Source organism: Amblyomma maculatum, chromosome 5 (assembly GCF_055883805.1).
Source record: "Amblyomma maculatum isolate TAMU_Amacu chromosome 5, ASM5588380v1, whole genome shotgun sequence".
In the NCBI taxonomy this organism is placed as follows: Eukaryota; Metazoa; Arthropoda; class Arachnida; order Ixodida; family Ixodidae; genus Amblyomma; species Amblyomma maculatum.
Genome location: NC_139348.1, coordinates 14,005,046 through 14,026,264, shown reverse-complemented (window position 1 = coordinate 14,026,264; position 21,219 = coordinate 14,005,046). Strand labels below are relative to the sequence as shown.

Here is a 21,219-nt window from a genome sequence, read left to right as displayed (position 1 = left end):
TTAGCATCTCGCTCCCCTTTAAACAATTCCGCCACACACACATCACCCACAAACTGGTGAACTGGGACGCCATCCGCGCACTGCGGAAGGACGACACAAACGCAACGATCACGGACATCGACGAGTGGGTAGAATCACTTATGACCGATGTCCAACACAATACCCGGCTAATTACAACCACACAGGACACCCCCACTCTAGATTCCCACCTCGCCCACCTCTGGGAGGCGTTCCACAGCTTGCTGGAGCGTTGGAAACGCAACAAGTTAAACAGAACGCTTAAAAAGCGACTGGCCGCACTGCAGACGCTGATACAACAACACGCAGAGGAGGTCTGCCACTCTAATTGGAGGCAAGTTTGCGACGGACTCGCCGGGAAACTGTCCACCAAGCGAGCTTGGCAACTTCTGAGACATCTCATAGATCCAACACAGTCCAAATCCGCTACACAACACCATGTTACACGCCTCGTACACACACAACAGCGACCCGGACGCTCTCATTGACACACTTCAGCGAACATACACCTCACCCGGCACATCTGCCTCCATGCCCCCCTACTCGGGAAAGCCTAACCCGGAATTAGACGCTGATATTTCGGAAACGGAGGTAAGAACTGCCCTCCTTACGCTCCGCACAAATTCAGCACCGGGACTGGACAAAATCTCAAATTCTATACTCCGCAACCTTGATGACAGATCAATCACGCAGATTACAGACTACTTCAACAAATGCTGGGCGGAGGGCACCCTCCCCCAGTCCTGGCGACACGCCAAGGTAATATTTATACCAAAACCGAACAAGCCTCTTAAACTAGGAAACCTGCGCCCAATCTCGCTCACCTCGTGTCTCGGGAAACGTTTCGAGCACGTGGCACTTGCGAGATTGACACTTCACATGGCGGACAACGAGCTTTACCCACACAGCATGGTGGGATTCCGCCCCCATCTCTCCGCTCAGGACGCCATGCTGCAGCTCACTCACGACATCTTCGACCCGGCTATCCCGGGCCACACAAAGGCAGTCCTGGCTTTGGATCTGTCCAAAGCTTTTGATCGCGTCGAACATCAGGCGATCATGACTACCCTCTCTCCTCTGAACACAGGTGTACGGATGTACACTTATATCCAGGCTTTTTTAACGGACCGTATGGCTGAGGTTCATTTCGGCCCCCTTACCCAACCCTACGAAGATAGTGAGAGACCGGAAAGCGTGGCGTGACATGGTCCATAGGGTCACGAAGAGTCGGACACGACTGAACAACTAAACTGAACTGAACTGACCCAACCCTACACCCTCAGCAGCGTCGGTACTCCACAGGGTTCCGTCCTCTCTCCTTTCATATTCAACGCCACGCTCATTCCACTCGCCCGGAAACTGTCCACGATACCTCATCTTAGACATACCCTTTATGCGGACGACATCACACTATGGACCACACACGGTAGTGATGGCGACATAGAGGGTACCTTGCAAAGCGCCGCATCCTTCACACAAGAACACGCCCAGAGCATCGGACTCTCATGCTCCCGAGAGAAGTCTGAGCTACTTATACTTCGCCCCACGACCCGCGGATGCCCCACCACACCGATTGTCATCGATGTCGATGGCCGTCCCATCCCAGAGGTGAATACGCTCCGGGTTTTGGGACTTCACATCCAGAACAATGGCTAAAACACCTTAACTCTCAAGAAACTAAAGCGGGTGACAGGCACAATATCGCACCTCATCCGACGAGTTTCGGGCCATCACAGAGGCCTGAAGGAGAACGACCTATGTCGTCTAATTCACGCCTTCGTCCTCAGCCGTTTCGTATACACAGTCCCCTATCTCCGACTCAACAGGCAGGAAACGGACGCCTTGGACGTCATGTTGCGCACGGCGTTCAAGACGGCCCTACATCTCCCAATTAATACTTATACAGAACGCCTTCTACAGCTTGGCCTCCACAACACAATTGGGGAGCTTGTGGAAGCCCATCGCCAAGCCCAATACTTGCGTCTCACCAAGACCTCCACCGGTCGCCATATCCTGGAGACTTTAGACATTCGTGTCCCAGCGAATGACCCTTCCCTTCTTCCCATACCTCGCCCCCTCCACCAAGACCTTCTCATCAAGCCTCTCCCTCGCAACATGCACCCCCAGTATCACGAGCAACGCCGCCGAGCCTGAGCAGCGGCGGTCCACAAATACTACGGCTCCGAAACGGACGCCGTATGGGTGGACGCCGCATGCACGAATGAGGGAGCGGTATTGGTCGTCACTAATTCCTTCCTGCAGCCTGTTGCTACTGTCCCCCTCCCCTCGGTCACCTCCTCGAAGGCAGCCGAGGAAGCAGCCATCACTACGCGCTTGCACAAACGGAAGCACGCTACATAATTTCCGACTCGAAAACTGCGCTACTAAATGTTGCGCATGGTAGAGTTCACATTTCTGCGTTCAGCATACTGGGCTCGCCCGCCGCTAACCAACCCCGCTATGTGGAGCTGATATGGGTGCCTGCGCACTCCGGGAATCCCGGTAACGAGGCCGCCAATGCGTTAGCCCGAGGTTCTTTAAACCGGGCGCCGGCGGCCTCCGATCCGGGATTCACGCGCGATCATATGCACTCCTTCAGTGAGCTAACGCAGGCCTATCGGGCCGAGCGACTACTCTATCCTCCACCTCGCCCATCTTTAGACAACTACCACCAGACGCTCTGGCGACGACTACAAACGCGCACCCTCCCGTCCCCTTATAGTGCGTCTCGCTACCACCACACCCTCACCAATCCCTCCTGCACCCTTTGCAACAACACCGCCGCCACCCTCGCCCACATCCTGTTACCATTCCTGGCGGATCCTCCCCCGCGGGGTCTAGAGCACCTTACCACTTGGGAGGACTTGGAGACCCTGCTGCGCTCTGAGGACCCGGTTCGGCAGAAGATCGCCACAGACTGGGCTGCCGACGTCATGAACCACAGGAACATGAACGTTTGAGTGTAGTGGGGCCGTGCGGGGGCCCAGAGGCATGCATGCCCCAAACTTCTTTGTTTTAATAAAGTTATTACCACCACCACCACAACCAGCATTTTGATTGAACGCGTTAAAGATCACCGGCGTTCTATAACTCGTCTACAGGAAAGGAAAAGCGCAGTATCTGTCACTCGCGGAATCGTGCTGTCATTCTCACTGTAGTCAAGGGGATAATAATTGATACACAGGAAGGGAAAGACGCAGTAACAGTCATACTTGTCTCTGTGGACACCTACAAAAAATATGAAGAGCCTTTCGCGATCCGGCGCGTGGCGCAGGGATTTCACAACCGATCACCGCCGTGTTCAGACATGTCAGGAGCTCCGTCGGAGCACCGTCAGCGGCCGCATGAGGCCGCGGTGACAGGAATTCGGCTGCAGTGGAAGACGAGTACCGGATTATTCTGCAAGTATGCCTTCAGTTCGGTTGATTTTATACACTTTGTTTTTGGACGCGTATGTGACATCTAGGCCTTATAGAGTGGAAGATGTAGTCGACGGCAGGAATATAGGAGCGTCCCCTTTGAAACAGGGTGGTAGCAGTAGCTATCATGCTCATTGTTCGCCCTATACTATAATTATTGATTTATATTGGTTAACTAAACCACTATTCCGTTTATTAAATTTTTCTTTCCACATTATTAACATTATGTCACTTCTCTGCTTTTAAGCCAAATCTTCCAGTCGCTTTTTGCTAGTTTCCACCGCCGGTTTATTCACCCGGCCACTGGTATCTCTAAACCCCAGAGCTTCAGGAACAGTGACGGCGCCTGCATCAACTTCGGGATGGATACCAGTACATTCGAGCATAATATGGTCAATAGTTTCGCTGGAGTTACCACATACAGCACATGCGTCATCTTCATTGTTAACTTTCGTTTTCTACCTGCGTATTCTAAGGCACTCCGATCTAGCTTCAAAAAGTAGGGCACTGCGTCTTGAGTTATTAAAAGAAACCTTCCTTCCTGATCTGCATTTTCCACTTTCGGTATAATTCCACACTGTTTATTTTCCATCGAATTTATCCTATCTTTACCTTCCGTGTTTTTCACCTGTTGCTAAATGCTCTTTATTTCCCCGTCCTTGTGACTTACCATACTTACTAGTAAGTTTCCTAGTTCTTTTCCTCCATTGTGAGTGAACGCTTTTTAAGTACAGGTATTTAAACACTTTAGCTGCCCATATGTTACTGTCCAATTTACTCAAGCGTTCGTCATATAATATTTTACTCTGAGCTTCCCGTACTTCGAAAAATGCAGAGCCCATATCTCCCTCTACCGCCTCATTTGTGGTTTTGACGTGGGCACCTAGTGCTAATCGTCCAACGGATCTCTGATTTATTTCTAATGTCGACTTTACCTCTGATTTTAGGCACAAAACTGCATTTCTGAAAGTAAATCCGGGCACCATAATTCCTTTCAAAATACCCCTCAAAACCTCATACCTGTTGTATCCCCACAATGCCCTATGCTTCATTATCCCTGCATTTATTCGCCCTTTGGCCTTAAGTGATAGCTCATGCTTTCAAATGTATGCCAATCCCTCGTTTACCCATACCCCCAGATATTTATATTCTGCTACTCTAGGTATTTCATGGCCTTGTATTTTAAGATCCTGATCAGTTGAGCCGTTGAAAATCATCAGATCCGACGGAACTGCGCTAAAACTGAAGCGTAGAGCGTCCCCTTCGTCTCCGCAATACTTAACTAGAGTTTGCAATTCTTCCAGACTCTCAGCTAGCAGCACAATATCGTCTGCATACATCAAACCGGGGAGGCGCTGCTCTACCGCCTTTCCACCTAATCTATATGACAGGTTAAAACCTAGATTACTGTCTTGTATCCTCCGTTCCAGGTTTATCATATAAAGCATGAACAGCAGCAATGATAGAGGACTGCCTTGTCTTAATCCTTTGCATACTTTGACATCATCCGTACGTCTTATCCCTTCTCATGTAATTTCTGCTTTGTTATCCCGGTATATTTCCTAATATTATCTCTATTATCTGATAACCGATACCTTCTTTTAATATGTTCCATAGGAGTTCTCTGTTTACGTTGTCGTACGCCTCGTTTATGTCGAGGAAGGCCAAATACAAAGGTCTATTTTCCACTCTAGATATTTTGATGCATTAGGTAAGCAAGACCAGGCTATCATCTAAGCGCCTACCATTTCTAAAGCTGTTCTGAAGTTCTCCGAGTATCTTGTTACTTTCTACCCATGCTTGCACCTTTAATTTCACCGCCTGCATGGCCAACCTGTACATAACAGATGTTATGGTAATCGGCCTGTAGGATTTTATGTGCGTTCTTTCTCCTTTCCCTTTATAAATCAAATTGACTTTACTCTGCCGCCAGGTGTCCGGAATTTCCTTATTGGTTATGACTGTTTCCAGAGCTTTTAACAACGTTTCCTTACTTTTTGTACCAAGTTCATTAATCAGCTTGATCGGAATTCCGCTACTTTGTATTCTGCTGCCTTGTGTTGCTTCCTGATTTGGGGGGATTACCCTATCGTCGCTCTTAAATGACTCGGCTATAACTGATGTAATGTAGTTCACTGCGTTATCTCCCTTTAAACAATTTCCCTCGTTATCTTGAATCCGATCCTGCTTTCATTGATTCTTCTTCCCTAGCCAGCTTATATGGTTCCAGAATTTTCTTTCTCCGCCTCTAGGGGCATCGTGTATATCAGCCATCCAGCGATCGGTGGACTGTCTTAAATTACATTGGACGGGGGCCTGCACTTGAAGTTTCTTTTGTCGATATGATTCCCATTTTTGGTCGATTTCCTCCTGAGGTACCTGTGCTTTCTTTGCCATTCGGTGCTCCCTTGAAGCAGCCCGTCGTTGGTCAATAGCTTCCCTGATTTCCTTATTCCACCAGCTCCGTGGTTTCCTCTTTCCATTCCAGCGGTTTGCTACTTTAACCTCCTGAATTTTCCTCCTTATGAGTAGTTCTACCTGTTCATAATCCCAGTCTTCCGTGGGGCTTTTCTCTATTGCTTCCTCTATGTCTGCTGCTATCTGCGCTATTTGATCGTCGTTTAATTTTGCGTTTACTTTTTGTCTAAGAAATTTCCGGAGTCCTCCACTACGGCGTCTCTCATAGCCTGAGTCGCTTTGGGACGTTAAACCCCACAAACCAACCAACCAACCATTTCTCTCTCCATCAAGGGCCCCATCTGCAGACTAATACGTTTATGATCACTTCCCAGACTACACTCCCGTTCTTCGTCTATTTCCATTTTTGTGACCTTGCTATAAATTTCCTGAGACATTAGACAGTAGTCAATGGTCGTCCGCCTGTTGCGAAATTCCCACGTGATTTGGCCTTCACGTTTTGTTTCTCTATTTACTATAGCTAGATCGTGTCGCTCACAGAAATCTAGCATTAGCTTCCCGTTACAATTCATGTATCCATCCAGATAGTCGATGTGGCCGTTCATGTCCCCCAGCAGAAAAATATTAGCCTCGCCTCCAAACTGGCTTATATCGTCACTGAGACATTCAACAAGATCCTTGTTTTCTTGCCTGCATTGGTGTCCTGTTCCTAAATAAACTACCCCTAGCTATGTCCTTATGCCGGCAATTGTTCCTGATACCCAGATATGTTCTTTACAAGATGATTTAATTTTTTGCCAATTTGTTCTCTGGTGTATCAACATACCTACCCCTCCACCCTTTCTTTCCGTTCTTGTTCTGTTGCACCCTTCCCAGGCGTAGCCTTCTATAAACAGCGGATCTTTTGTATCCCTGAGATGAGTCTCGCAAAGAGCGTGCACACCTATTTTGTCATCCTTCAACTGCTGTTCTATCTCTAGCCATTTCGCTCTTTTTCTACCTCCTTGCATGTTTATGTAGCTGATCCTAGAGGCAAATATTTTGTGTACTTTTCTTTCTCGACCTCCTCCTTGTCATTTTTGGGGCTCAGTCTCCGTTATTACACTTTCTTCTGCTCTACTTTGAACTACCTCTGTGGACGGAGTCCTCGCGGAGCCCCTAAAAAAGCTACGGCCCTACCTACCAGGCGCCAGCCGATCTCTGCTCCCACCCTTCTGTTAAAATGAATGCCATCTCTCAGAAAAGCCCTACGAAAACCTGCGCTATGCACCTCCCTGTTTACCTCAACCACTTCGAAACACTTCTCCAGGCTTAACTTTCTGATGTCCTGATTAACTGTCACCCCGTCCTTTTCCAGCTTTCCGTTCTATCCTAGCACCTCCGATACTGTGCATACAACTATCTGCGCTTGTTTTTTTTTAACAAAAGGACAAAGCGCTAACGACACATTCACAAGAAAGAAGACACGGAATGTGTCGTTAGCGCTTTGTCCTTTTGTTAAAAAATGCTGCACCAACTAGCCCAACAAAAAGTCCTTCTTGAATATCTGCGCTTGCTGTGTTTTCGCCCTGATATCGTCAACTGCCTTAGCTAAACTTTCCACCACTCCTGCAGCGTCACCATTTAAGACTTCGTTTAGCCCCGCGGCTACTATCACCATAAAGCGCTCTGCGGAATTTTTCAACAGCCTTTTTTTACTCTCTGTCAGCACTGCCCTCATTGTGCTCCCTGGGAAGGCTCCAACTAACACTCGCTTATCACCCTTTACACGTTCCAAGATATCTCGCTTGCACCTGCTCATGTTAGAATCTCCGGCGATACGCACCTGGGCCTTCTCTCTCTCTCTCTCTCTCTCTCTCCCAACTGTTGGCTCCTGCTTTAGGTTATCTGTGTCCTTGTCTCTGGGATTTTCATTCTTCCTTACTTCCTTTTTTTCCGGCTTCTTAGTAGCTGCTTTTAAATAACTCTGTCGCTTCGGACCCGCCTCACCTACTTTGCTTATGCCTTCCATGCCAGTGCTGGTCAGAGCCACGTTGCCCGCACTGGAATTTTCGTCCTCGTTGTTTCCAAGGGCAAAATCCGCCTGACTAACTTTGCTTACGCCTTCCATGCCAGCCACGTGGTCCGCATTGGAATGGTCGTCTTTGTTGGTTCCAAGGATAAAGCTGGCTATTTTTTTTCCATTTGAGGAAGCTGTCCAAGCAGTTTCTTATTATCTGCCCTTATCAAACGTACTTCATTTTCTAAATCATCCACACGAGACACTAAACTGCCCCTTTCTTGATCAAATCTATCTAGGCGCGCACTCAGCACGCAACACCGACACAAAAAGTCGCTGCCTTCCGCTTCACCTGCAGAGTCAAAACGCGTTTCCTTGAGATTAACCTGCGCCTCACACTGAGTACACTTTACCTTCTTTTTATTGCACATCTTAAGCGCTCATCGACTGAACTAGTATATCTATTACGAATTCTCAGATTATACAGATTGCTAAAAGAAGACACAAGAAACGACTAGCAAACACGCGTTAAAAACCAATTCTGCGAATGCCAATAGCCTAGAAAAAAAGTATTTATTTAAACAAAATAGTTAAAGAATGAACGCCGAGAAAACCAGGCCGCTAGGACAAAGAGCTAAAATATATCCTTTAGGCTGCACCTAACCTAACTAGGTGTAAACGAAATAAAGTTAATAAAAGAAAGAACTCATCTATTTGACGCTTCGGAAGCTCCCAGTCGCCAGTCAGTCCGTTTCCGGTAGTCATGTGCAATCGGAGGAGCGATGGAACACGCGTCCGTACAACACGGCTGTCAACTGTCAACTGTCGCCACACGGCTGTCAAGGCGGTGCACAACGTGTGGATGGATGGATAGATGGATGAAATATAGGAGCGTCCCCTTTGAAACTGGGTGGTAGCAGCAGCTATCATGCTCATTTGTCTCCCTATATCTTAATTATTGATTTAGGTTGGTTAACTAAAACATCATTCTATTTCTTAAATTTTTTGTTTCTACATTACTAATATTATGTCACTTCTCTGCTTTTAAGCCACCAATCTTCCAGTCGTTTTTTCCAGAAGTGTGTACAGGTTGTGCACCGCCTCCTAGCGGACGGACGCGCGGCCGCTCCAGTTGCAATGCCCAGCCGTGCGTTCCTCGGAACTGGACCGTCCTCGGACCATGCGCGTGACCAGGGCACTGGGAGCAACGCCTTCTTTGCAAGCACTCGCGCTTCTCTCTTTCCATCTTTTCTCCTCTCTCCGAAAGGCGCAATTAGGCTGTCTCTACCCAGCAACCGAATCGAGAGGTTACTGGCTCACGGGGCTTCGAACGTCCCAAACATGACAGGTTTCAAGGACGCGCTGGCAAGTGTGAATCTGCTTCCGGAGCTGGTGGCCTTGTGAGCGTATCAAATGAACCATGTGTGGGCAATTACTTTTAGAAGTGCGTATAGACTAAAGCGACTGCTTGACTGTAAGGAATTGAAGGTGAAAGATTGGCGCTGTGTTGTTACCGACCCGTCAAGCAAAGACGTGCGTCTCACGGCTATTGCACACTGCGCTCGATGACGATGTGCGGGCAGCGTTTCCCCCTATGGAAAAGTGACCGAAGTGGCCAAGAAACGCTGGTGCGTGCATGGTGTGTCAGACAAAGGCTCCACCACACGCGTGGCAACTCTGCAGCTAAAGACGGGTGTGAAGTTAGACGACATTTATCATGAGATGAGAGTTGGAGGGGAGTGGCCCTCGTTGTTGCTGTTGTTGTGGCTGTAGGAAGAAACAAGAGAATGCACGGGCCTGCTACTGGCTTTGTAGCTGAGCCACCTCCGCTGCCTCGTGCGGAGAGAAGAGAAAATATAGAAGAAAGGAAAAGAAGAGGGAGAGAAAGACGCGCGCCGCAACAACAGCCGTTGTCCACCACCTAAGCGGTGGCGGGTGCATGGACGGCCTACAACAGATAAAAATTCGGTGGCTGGCTAGCCCCCGCCGAAAGCGGCGTTCACCTACAGTCCGAACCCTGTAGGGCCAGAAACTGCCACCCTTAACCCCCCCCCCCCAGAGTGGCCCTTGTGGTTGTGCCCGGTACAGCACTGCTCTGCCTACGCTGCCACACCACCGGAAACATTCAGAAGAAATTGTCGCATTCCACACTGTGCAGTTTGTCGCGGTCTCGGGCATGAAGAAACGCTGTGTGTGCGTAGCTACACAAGCGTCGCAGAGCTCTTGAGGAGGGACGACTCGTCAGAGCTCCTCATAGATGAGGCCGCAGCGGAGAAAGCAGCAACTCCAGGCCTGGAGTATACGGAGCGCGTAACGACCAATCCTACCATTCATGAAATTTCGACAGGCTGTTTGAGAGTCCGTGAGTATCGTTAGCGACCGTCCAGTTCTATAGCCCTCCGCCACCGCTAGAGCAACGGCTACTTCCTCTGCCTCTGCTACTGTGCAGTGGCGACAGAATTAAAAACCACGAAGAAAACAAGACCAGACACAAAATTATGTGGGTATCGGGGCACATGGTGGTGGCAGGAAACGAAGAGGCCGACAGGATAGCTCGAGCATACACTACTTTCCGAGCATCCGACGAGTCCGCGGAACTTTTGCCAGTACCCAAGGCATACTCAGCCATACTAGAAAACTATAGAGGAAGAAGAATGCGATATCCCCCACCGCACAGTTCTCTCATCAGAGGAAGTTGTCATATGGAGACAATTACAGACGGGTTTATACCCAAACCTACACATATTAAGCAAAATGCACTCAACCATATACGCGGAGGGATGTCCGTGGTGCGATGAAAAACCAACTCTATATCACATCAAATGGGCCGGTCAAAACATAGATGTGGTCCCCAAAATTCAAAACCCGGGTGCGGAGCAATGGGAGACTGCTGTCCAGCGACCGCTGCGAAGACCAGCAAGGTCTGGTACAGCGAGCCCAACGGGCGGCAGTAGCCAGCGGAGCCCTGGACTGAGGGCAACCGACCATTGTGCAGAAGTGGACGAGGTCGACGGAGAAGACTGTTGTGGATTAAACAAGCAGACATCTCTGAAGAAGTCCCAAAAACCGCCAAGTAATATAAGGCTAAATAAAGTCTTTCCTTCCTTCCTTCCAGGCCTGGAGGCGCTCTTGAGGAACGCGGCTCAGACAGCTGAGATCAGTGTCACTGTTACTGAGACATGAAAACCTGAGTCCGCTGGGGGGGTTGTGGTGAACTGTTTTACTATGCCCAAAAACAGCGGACCAGTTAAAGGACCGGTTGCGCTTGCTTAGAGGAGGTCGACGGGGATGCCTTGGAATGTCGCGGCCTCCACCGAGCGCTGGATAAGCCAGCGTTGGTCTGCTGGCTCGGAAGTACGCAGCAGATACTCCCACATCTCTGAGGTGTTTGAGTTGTCTATGTTGTATGTACAATCCACGCCATGTGTATGAGAGTGGCCAGAGTTGAGGAGTGCTCGCAAAAGGGGGCTATTTGTTGCGGAAAGATCCTGCTGTATAAGAAGTGTGGGAAGCTGCCAGTTTGTAGTTTGCGCCATTGAACCGCCTCGCGTCTTGTTAGATCGCGGTGTGCAGGAGGAAATGAGCATCTTTCGAGTCGGTAGTGATAGAGTATGTCTGTTTAAGTGGTGAGCAGTGGAGCGTGTGAGATATTAGTGTCAGGGAAAGTAGGATGGCTGATTATACTCTCGGCTCGGCAGTTGAGATCTCGAGCGATAGTGCGCGCCTGGGCGTTTCCGCTAAGCGACTCATGGATTGGAGCCCAAAGAAGCAAACGAGATGTGAATGAGGGTGCAATCGAAAGAAAAATGTGTAAATCCTGGCAAGAGATACGGCCAGCATTGATTAACTGAATGTCCTTTATTGAATGGGAAGGTTCATGGCTATAGATGGGGATAAAGGGGAGTAGACAGAATCTTTATTGTTTAGGTCGTCACTCAAGTCACATTGCTTTAACCAGGCCACTCAGCGAGCCATACTTGGTAAATATCATCTGTGTGTTAGCATCAGTTTCTAGAAGGAAACGGTAGTTCAGTTTAGTTTAGTGGGGTTTAACGTCCCAAAGCAACTCAGGCTATGAGAGATGCCGTAGTGGAGGACTCCGGAAATTTCGACCACCTGGGGTTCTTTAACGTGCACTGACATCGCACAGCACACGGGCGCCTTGCTTTTCGCCTCCATCGCAAAGCTGCCGCCGAGGCCGGGATTCGATCCCGCGTCCTTGGGAACAGTAGTCGAGCGCCGTAACCACTGCGCCACCCCGGCGGGGTGGAAACGGTAGTTAAGGCGGTAGGGTTTGATCTCGGAGCGTCCAGTAGAAAAAGCAGAGCAATCCCAGAGTAGATGAGATATGCCGCCACGAGTCGTACAGTGGGGGCACGTAATCATTTTCTCTGCATACTGACGCCAGCGGGCCAGAATACGTGGCGTGTAAGCCGTATGGGAATGAGCTTATTCAAAAAGACTTCTTGACTTCGGGTGAGGTGGGTTTTTCTCGTAAAAGGTGGGTCTGGTGTGGCCACCTGCATGTGATGCCGACTGAGGCTGCGAAGACTGGTTCGAGTATAGTGCATAAGGGCAAGAGAAGGGGCAATCGTAGTTGTGGATAGCCTGTTTAGAATCACTGATGATGACTTTGGTATTAGGGTCGGCTAGCGCAATAGCAACCTCCTCAGCGGCGGTGACTGTTTCTGCATTGTAAATGCTGTAGGCTGTGGTGAGGGGCTAACGCCACCATCGCTGGCTTCGAGGGATGGTAAGAGACGTCCGTATACGTGACGTCCGGACGTCCGCTAAAGCGCTTCTCTAATTGACGTGCCCGCCTATCGCCGTGGTGTTCCGGGTGCATCCGTTTGGAAATTAGAGGGATATATTTATACCTTTGTCACACAAAAAATTTCGATCCTCATTGAAATCGATTTGCATTCAACTCAATGCAGATCGAGGTTGTCACACGGAAACTTTCAAGTACAATCGAGCTCGAGCCTTCTTGACTCGAAGCTGCTTCCTCAATCGCTCTCGAGATTTCAAGCCCACTCGAAAGTGGTCATCGACACCCTCGGCATCAGCAAGGTCTCAAATTTAAAAAAGAATGAATGCAATACAACCGCAAATAATAACATATGAATGTATTAAAAGGCATGATAGAACATTTTTAAACCATTGTTAGAATATTCGTTGAATATTAGGCTTGTCTATATTGAGCTAACTTTATAATCCCGACAGCACGGTCCACCGCCAGTGCAAGCAAAGATGGCGTCCTCTTTGACTATATCGGCGCAGAAACTGTGGAGTGAAAGAAAAACTGCAGCACTCATCGACTGCTGGGAAGGCAGCTTAGGTGACCTGAGACACTAAAAGCGAAATGCTGGTGTGTAGGCTGAAATCACGCAATCATTGCCCCAATCTCGCGTTTCCTTTTGAGACTTATTGCGAGGGGTGGGAGATGACAGCAGACGACAGACCACGAAGGAAATTTCACAATGCTCATTGAAAACGCCCGTGTAGCACTGGATGCTTCAACCCTTCTTGAAAGCCGCAATGCAGTTCGAATTCAATGAGGATCGGAAGTGCTCGTGTGACAGATGTATTAGGCGATATTCCGGAGTAAGTTCAGCATACCTTGAGGCAGCTCTGGGCAGGGAGATCTCAAGTTGCTGAAGTACCACTCGGTCAGCATGTGTGAGTGAGAGCCGCTGATATTGGGGGGTGAGGGTTGCTTCGATCAGTTCGCTCACGATTGGAGATTCCGAGAGCCATAAGCTATGGGTAGTAGCTGTGGACATGCGAAGACCCAGGGCCGTCTTGTATGCTTTTCTAAGTGACGTCTCTGTCTCCAGCTGTTCGCTTTCGGCTCGAGTGAGACGTAGGTGCAGAGTAGGTGATGCGGGAGCACATGAAAGCTTGAACAATGCGCAGGAGGTTGGACACTCGCATGCCATGATGCTTGTTGGAGACTCGTTAAATAAGGAGTTCGGTCGGTACCACCGACTGGTCAATGCGTTGGAGCGTGATGTTGCTGCCGTTGACCTGTAGGTGTAGACCCAAGATCCTGATGTGATCTGCGCGAGGAATCTAGTTTCCTTGCACCTGGAGGTTCATGTCAGGAGGTGCCTTTGGAGGGCGTCTTCCCGGGGACGGGATTATGATACACTCTGACTTTGTCGCCGAGCAGGTTAGGCCAACTGTACTGAGATAATCTCCGATCCATTCAATGATGGCCTGTAGAGTCTCTTCTACCCGGCTGTTACTACCGCGCGTGATCCAAAGTGCGAGGTCGTCAGCATAAATGCGGTGATGCAGGTCGGGGATGTCGGTCAGTAGCTTGGGCAGGCCTATCAGTGCAACGTAAAAACATCGGCGAAAGTACAGAGCCTTGCTGCGTGCCACGGTTTCTCGGAGAGAGGACGGAAGGATCTTCTGTGCCGGCTTTAAGTTGCACTGTGCGGTCGGCGAGGAAGTCTCGGATTTATGCATACGTGTGATGTCCGACACCTAGAGCCTGAAGTTGTTGAAGAATTGCTTCATGGAGGACGATGTTGAATGCCTTGGCAACATCGAGGCTGACATTGACTTTCGTGTCTAGTGTGCGTCTCATGACTACCTCATGATGGAAAAGCATAGTGGCCGGGGCCGCTAAAATGAGGGTGGAAGCCAAACATTGTGTCTGGTAGAAGATAGTTTTCTTCGAGGTATCGTATGAGTCTCGTCTGGATAACGTGTTCCATCAGCTTCCCAACGTAGGACTTGATAGAGATGGGACGGAGGTTGGCCAAGGTTGATGGTTGGTCCAGCTTGGGGATGAGGACTAGTTGGCGCATTTCCACTGCTTGAAGATAGTCGGTAAGAACTTGAATAGATGCGCCGTCTAGACTCCTAAGCATTTTATTTGAAATGCGATCGGAGACGGCCGCCGAAGTCGTCTTGAGGTGATTGAGTTCTGCTCGGACCTCCGCAAGAGTGATTAGAGCATCTAGATCGGGATTGTCCGCGCCCTGATGGAAGGGGAGGCTGGTTGTTGGTTCGGGGTGGATCGAAGTATTTGCAAGCTCTTGTTTGAGCTCGTCTGGCGTTCCAGGATACTGGTGGAAGATTCGCTCGAGCTGTTAGCGTGTTTGGAGTTTGCCTTCAGCTGGGTCAAGCAAATGTCAAAGGAGGTTTTACCTGTTACGAGCGCTTGAAGGTTTGTTCATTTGGTCACAAATGCGCCAACTCTGTCGAGTGAGTTCGATTACATAGTTCTCGATATTCTTGTGTGCGGGCGCCAGTCTACGTCGCATATCGCGGTCCCATTTCCGAGTGGCGGGTAGAGCTTCGAGCGACTTCTTGCGCTCGCACAGACGGGCGTAGTAGCGGTCGCAGTGTGTGACTGTGTCCTCTAACTCGACAGTTTGTGTGGCGTCGGCCACTTGTTTGACATTTTCGGTTGTCCACGCCTTGATGACAGTAATAGCGGGATGATTGTCCTGCTGTTTTCTGTGCGTCCGGATGGAGTCCCAGTCAATCACCTGAGCCGCTCACTTACATTGCTTGTGGGCTCGTGTATCACAATTTCTGGCACGAAGTGATCACTCCCGAAATTTTCGCGAGGGAGGTAGTAAAGGCAAGATCCGGCATTGTATCACGGTGTAGGCCCATACCGTGTCTATAGTGAGGTAGGAGACGTCAGTGATAAGGGTCAGCTCGTGCGTATCCCAGGTAGCACAGACTGGGGAGCCCAAGTAGGTTCGATGTAGGCAAGCTGGCCTGGGTCAACCATAATAGAACCTGCATCGGTCTCCGATGGGGCAAAAGTGGGCAAGCCCCATTTGGGCTTGCCTCTGCTCCTGCTGCATGGGTCCCATAGCGGCGTTGCTCGGGCTAATGCAGAGAACATTCCTGCATGTAGACCACGAGGGTCCCTTGTCGGATATTTAAGGGCAATTCAACCTAAATGTGGGCTCTTTATGGGAAACCCCTCATAAAGCCAAAATGAGGCCGCCCACATTAAATCTCTAAGGGACCTAGATCGGCCGTAGTGGGGAAAGAAAACGGACATGCCTTCATTCTGCCCTACTCGGCCCCTTGTCGGTTATTTGAAGACAGGTAGAATATATATATATATATATATATATATATATATATATATATATATATATATATATATATATATATATATAGCTCAATTTGGGCAAGCCCCCGTGAAGCCATAATGAGGCAGCCTTATCTAAACCGACTTAGGTCTCACGTCGGCCGTAATGGGGCTAAAAGGCGGGCGTGCACGCATGCTACTAAAATCGGTCCCTTGTGGGGAATTGGAAGGCACGTGCAACAGCAAGTGGGCTCTAGTTCAAAAACAACACGTAGCCCAATTGGGGCTGCCCACACAAACCCGCTGTAAGTCCCACAATGGCCGCAATGGGCCTAAAAGGCGGGCGTGTCCGCATGATAGCAAAATCGGTCCCTTGAGGGGAATTCGAAGGCGCGTGCAATAATCAACTGGGCTCTATTTTCAAATACAACACCAAACCCAATTGGGGATGCCCACACGAAACCGCTTCAGGTCCCACGTCGGCCGTAATGGAGCTGGAAGGCGGGCATGCTCGCATGATACCACAATCGGTCCCTTTTGGGGAATTTGAAAGCACGTGCCTCAGCTAATGGGCTCTTGGTTAAAAAAAAACAGGTAGTCCAATTGGGGCTTCCCACACAAAACCGCTACAGGTCCCACATTTGCCTTGACGGAGGTAGAAACTAGAGAATCCGTATGTTCATCACATTTGTTAAGAATGAATGCTGACGCAATGCAAATGTGGGCTCTTGTCTCAAGAAATTGCGCTAGCCCAAATGGGGCTGCCGAATCAATGCCGCTGTGGGTCCTATAGTGGCCTTAGCGGGGCTGAATACAACACCATTTCTTTACACTATTGTGCAAGCATTCTTTCCATACTTTGTTTGTATTAGACATTGCCCTTAATTATTATCATAGATTAATTGTATAACTAGTTGTTAGCATTTTTATTCGGTTATAAATATTACATGACTTTAGTTCCCGTGCTCAAACAAAATGTGCTAAAAATACTGAACCATACTGATTGCTAACTGTTGCTACCTATGTGGTTGCCGTGGACAGCCTGCAAATTTCAGCACAATATTAATGTTAAGAACTCACATCTCCAAAGCCTGAACAAAATTTACATGAAGTCATTTAGGCTAGAATAATGATATCATTTATTGTGAAATTTAAATTGTAGCATTTTTGAAATGGCAGACATGTATAAAATAATTGCTTATTTATGTCCGCAAATACTCAGTGAGAGAACATGGACTGGACTAGAGCTTGCCATCAATTATCTGCATCGGACCCCAGTGAGAATAATGTGGGCAAGCGTAAGTGTGGCTTGTGCTATAGAACCCGCGTCGGCCCTATGTCATCATCTGAGGGGCTAACCGACTAGGGCTCCAATCAATTATCTGCGTCAGTCCCCATGAGAATAATGTGGGCAAGCCCAAGTTCGGCTTGCGCTATAGAACCCACATCGCTCCTATGCCGTTATCTGAGGCACTGTCTGAAATAAAAAATAAATGTTCATCTAGAGCGGCTGCCCAAATCTTTCTAAAGTAAGACAATCGGGGGGAGTTGGCAGAATGTGCACTTTTGGCAATGCGGGAAAAATGTGGGCAGCCCCGCAAAATCTGCCTGCATCGGTCCCAAGTGGAGCCAATCGAGGCTTTGTCGGGAACCCTATTCAGAACTACGTCGGCCCCCCTTACAGCACCCGCATTGAGCCCACCGAGGCTGTCCTGCATTGCCTACATCGGACCCACCGGGGCCCCCCTTTAATCGCCCACTTTGTGCTGCCTGGGATGCCAGTCATTCCAAAGTCGTCGAAATCAGCCGAGTCGTAATGGTAGCCCCAAGCGCGGTGATGCGCGTTGAAATCACCGAGGACGAGGAGGGGTTGCCCCTGCGCCAGCTGCTGGGATTTGAGGAACAGCGGAACGAAAATCCCAATCAACAAGCGCAAAGTGGTCGATATAAGACACTATAACATGGAGAAAATTGAGCATGCTGTAAAGAAAGGGGAAACATTAAAACGATGAAGAAATTGGGCATAGGCAAAAATCAGATGTATGCGCTGAGGGACAAGGCGGGCAATGTCATCACGAATATGGACAAGACAGTCAAAGTAGCGGAGGAGTTCTATACTGATCTCTACAGCAGCTAACGAAGTCACGACCATAATGATATTGGCGGTAGGGAAATGCAGTCAAACGTTTCTCCAGTGACGATCGGACGAAGTTAAGAAAGCATTAGAAACTGAAAAGGGGGAAAGCAGCTCGAGGGGTTCAGGTAACTATAGATTTGTTGAGGGACGGGGGAGATATCGTGCTAGAAAAACTAGCCACGCTGTATACGCAATCTCTGGTGCCATCGACGATATCGGAACCACGGAGGAACGGAAACATTATCTTAATTCGTAACGAAGGGGGCGCTAAGGACTTGAAAAATTACAGCCCAATCAGCTTACTGTCTGCTACGTATAAGGTATTTACCAAAGTAATCGCTAATAGCATCAGGGCAACTTTAGACTGCAACCAAGCAAAAGATCAAGCAGGTTTTCGGAAAGGATAACCTAATATCGATCATATCCATACCATCAATCAGGTTAAAAAAATGCTCGGAATATAACCAGCCCTTATACATAGCATTCATTGATTACGAAAAACATTTGACTCAGTAGCCCCCGGCGGGGTTGCGCAGTGGTTAGGGCGCTCGACTACTGTTCCCAAGGACGCGGGACCGAATCCCGGCCTCGGCGGCCGCTTTTCGGTGGAGGCGAAAAGCAAGGCACCCGTGCGCTGTGCGTCGTCAGTGCACGTTAAAGAACCCCAGGTGGTCGAAATTTCCGCAGTCCTTCACTACGGCGTCTCTCACAGCCTGAGTCGCTTTGGGACGTTAAACCTCACAAAACCAAACCAAACCAACCCATTTGACTCAGTAGAAACCTCGACAGTCACAGAGGCATTACGAAATCAGGGTGTCGACGTGCCGTACGTTGAAGTGCTGGAAGATGTATATAGAGGGTACACAGCAACCATAGTTCTGCATAAAGAAAGCAATAAAATTCCTATAAAAAAGGGGTTAGGTAAGGAGACACGATCTCCCCAGTGCTATTCACAGCTTGCCTACAAGAAGTATTCAGAGATTAGAATGGGAGCAGTTAGGGATTCGAGTAGATGTAGAATACCTCAGTAATCTGCGATTTGCTAATAACATTACCTTGATAAGTAACTGGGGGGATAAATTGCAAAGAATGATTGATGACCTAGACACGAGTAGCAGAAAGGTAGCCTTCAGAATCAATATCCAGAAGACTAATGTAATGTTCAATAGCCTAGAGAAGGAACAGCAGCTTACATTAGGTAGCGAAGCACTGGAAGTAGTAGGTGAATATGTCTATTTAGGACAGGTATTAACCGTAGATCCGGATCATGAAGGGGAAATAACAAGGAGAATAAGACTGGGATGGAGCGTATTTGGCAGCACTCCCAGGTTATGACTAGTAGCTTGCCGGTATCGCTCAAGAGGAAGGTATACAACAGTTGCATATTACCTGTACTTACCTATGGGGCTGAAACGTGGAAGCTAACAAAGAGGGTTCTGCTTAAGTTGAGGGCACCGCAGAGGGCTATGGAAGCAAATATGGTAGCGATAACGTTAAGAGATAGGAAACGGGCAGAGTGGGTCAGAGAAATAACTCAAGTTACTGACATTGTAGTGGAAATTAAGAAGAAGAAATGGGCATGGGCAGGACATGTAGCGCGAAGAAAGGATAACCGACGGTCGCTTAGGGCAACAAACTGGATTCCATGGGAAGGAAAGCGTAGCAGGGGGCGGCAGAAAATTATATGGGTGGATGAGGTTAGGAAGTTCGCAGGGGTCAAGTGGATGCAGCTCGTACAGGACCAGGTTAATTGGGGAAATATGGGAGAGGCTTTCGCCCTGTAGTGGGTATAGTCAGGCTGAGGAGGATGATGATGGACCGAAAATATCCTTATGGGCTTGAGGAGGGCTGTAGGCATTAATCATAAACAGACTAGTGCGACGTTTACGCGAGGTCCGAGGGAATATTTCTAAGAAGACGTATTCGGAAAAAGTGGGATTTAAATTGTGTTGGAGGACAGCGAAATTACGTTTGACGAGAGTGGCTATTCGAAGTTTTACTCATGTACTGTAACCGGCAAGTTGCGAGTTCTTGTCGCATTCCTGGAGAGCTATTAGTTCGGGGCGATCACTCGCGGTGAGGAACTGCTAGAGGACCGGACGCTTACGCGTGAACCCACGACAGTTAGGCTGCGAAAGTTGTGGAGTCAAGCGGGTGTCGGCACAGGGGCCGCGGGTACTACGGCGGCGAGGAGTTTGCCCTGTGCTTCTATAGCTTTGCTCAGAATCTGAAATTGGTGTGTGAGTTGTGAGCCGATTGTGTGGAATGAGCGTTCAATGTGTGCTTCTAAAGCCTTGATGAGAGTTTGACTGAGGCCGCAGGTCTTCTCAACTTTGGCAAAACGCGTCTGCGAACATTCCGAAGGTTAGTCGGTGTCGGACAGTGCTTTGCGTTTTTGTGCGGATCGAGTGTGACGAGCGATATCCATAGGTAATGCCTGAGGGGATCCCTGCGGATGGGTGTGAGACGGAGTGAGTGTGGTCGTTGGCTTTTCGAGAGCCTCTACTCAGAGTATTAGTTGTATGACTGCTGTAAGTTCCATAATTGCTTTGTGTGTGTCTAGAGTAGTGGAAGTCCCTTCCTGCGTACTCACCGGTTCTTGACGTTCTCGGAGATCGGGTAGAGATCGTGGAAGTCCAGGTGACTGCTACAGAGGATGAGGAGAGGCCCGTGTCTGCTGGACGACTGCAGGTGGCCCGGGTCTAGTCCGGGAGGTCTCGGAGCAGGAGACATGAGCTGTGGAAAAGAGCTCGAGCGGTCTCGGGGCCGCCGCTGTGGCTGTCGGAGTGTTGCCGGTCCCATGGGCTGGTGCGCTAGAGCGTGACTCGCTTGGCGGTCTCTTGGACCTGCAGTTTATCTGCCTCAGCATTTTGATTTTTCTCCCACTTTCTGTGCTTGACATCGTAAGGAGTCCTGAAGATTTCTCTGCAGCTTCTATCGTCCGTAAGATGTTTCTTGCCGCTGTCAGGAAATCAGCGCACATTTTTATAAAGCCGGCGCGGCGCGAGGCCCGCGCGGCCCCCCATCGAAGCATCTACAATGTTCGAGAAAAGCCTCCTTCCCCGCGCGAGAGAGCGAGTAGCTTTATACGCGTCGGCGCAGCCCTCTTTCTCATCACCCGGCGATCGCGGTGACTCATCAGTCTGGAAGATGCCAGCTT

General features: G+C 49.1%; 1 pseudogene; it reads left to right on the top strand.

The window, feature by feature from the left end:
* The first annotated feature begins 744 nt into the window (after positions 1-744).
* Positions 745-2,978, top strand: LOC146187790 (uncharacterized; annotated as a pseudogene).
* The last annotated feature ends 18,241 nt before the right edge of the window (positions 2,979-21,219 follow it).